Raw genomic sequence first — 1,466 nt, forward strand, 5'->3', positions numbered from 1 at the left:
CACAACCCTTCATCCCCTATGCAATGCTTATCTTCTATACATATTTTAAAACACAATGAATCTTGATCTTGTTTCTTTTATGCCCTACCTTGAATTGTGTTACGTGTTGACTTCTTCAAGTCGACGCTGTTGTCTTACTTCCACCTGTTTGTCTGTCAGAATCCACAGAAGCTGACTAATCACTATTCTTCTGAGAAACCACAAAGCCGTATTCTGTGGTCTGTATACCTGCTGACAGGTGTCCACTCAAGTTTTCCTGTTTCTGTATCTGACATGTTACTCTTCTAAGTAGTCTGAAGAACTGTCTCTAGTTCAGTGGAATCATTCCTTCTTGGGTTTTCAGTTCTCTGTGGTATCTTTTCTTGATTACCATAGCTTTGTTTATCATGCCTGCCCATAGAGTTTACCTTATTTTAGAACCATGCCTGACATTATACATTTCTCAAGTCTTTCAGCCCATGTCAACTCCCACTGCACCCCTAGTTCCCAGAGTTGCAGTTCCTTTTTGGCTCAATTCTTAACATAGTAGAGACATAAAATAGCTATTGAGTTAAAGCAATAATAATTATAGTAGCTTATATTTATTAAAGACCTATCTGTTAGGCATGGTATGAGAGATCTCATTTAATCCTTACACAACCTTGTGGGTAGGTGTAGAGAGCCCCCCTGTTTGTGGAAGTAGATTCTGTGACTCAGAGAAATTAAATACATTGCCAAGATCCTATAGCTAGTGATAGTTGAATTCTCACTGTCCGTCTGCCTCCAAACATGGTGCTCTCTATGGCTCTGCTCTCTTGTCTAAAAAAAAAAAAAAAGGTTCTTGGGAGAATTATAAAATTGTATTTCAAATATGTGAGTTCCAAATGTTTCTGACATAATGCACAATTGCAGGGAAAACATGTTTTTATTGATGTTAAAAGAAACCCACGCTTACATTTGTGATGAATTCTAAAACTGTTAGCTTTTTGGTATAGTCTATATTTGGGGTCTGAAGGACTTGTCAGTGTCTCTTTAATAATATCACTGTTTTTTTCTTCAGACTGAATCTCATTGTCTCTAATCACTGGTTTTACTTGTATGTTTAGCTTCCAGTCTTCAATTTTCCTAAATGTCATGTCGATATAAATGTAAGACTCAATTGCTCAGCTCGAGGTTTTGTGCCTTGATGGACAGTTAGGCGGGGGAGGCAGAGAGTGCCTTGATGTTGGGTTTTGCCCTAATTTTGTGAGTATTTTGTTCAAATAAGAACTCAAGATTATTTTTGCTCTTGTTTGTTTCACATATAAATATCTTCAGGGAAACTGGAAATGAAAAGAAAAACACTGAACCCCATGGTTTCAAGGCAGAGACAAATTATCTCGAGGTAAAGAGCCTAGCCAGGTTGCATATAATGACTGAATTAACAGCTTTTTTTTTTTTTTTGGTAGATTTATATCAATGTTGACTAGAGGAACTTTGTGTTTTCA

This window comes from Mirounga angustirostris, unplaced genomic scaffold (assembly GCF_029215605.1).
Source record: "Mirounga angustirostris isolate CCGP_5_RB_7025 unplaced genomic scaffold, mMirAng1.0.hap1 SCAF_14, whole genome shotgun sequence".
NCBI lineage: Eukaryota > Metazoa > Chordata > Mammalia > Carnivora > Phocidae > Mirounga > Mirounga angustirostris.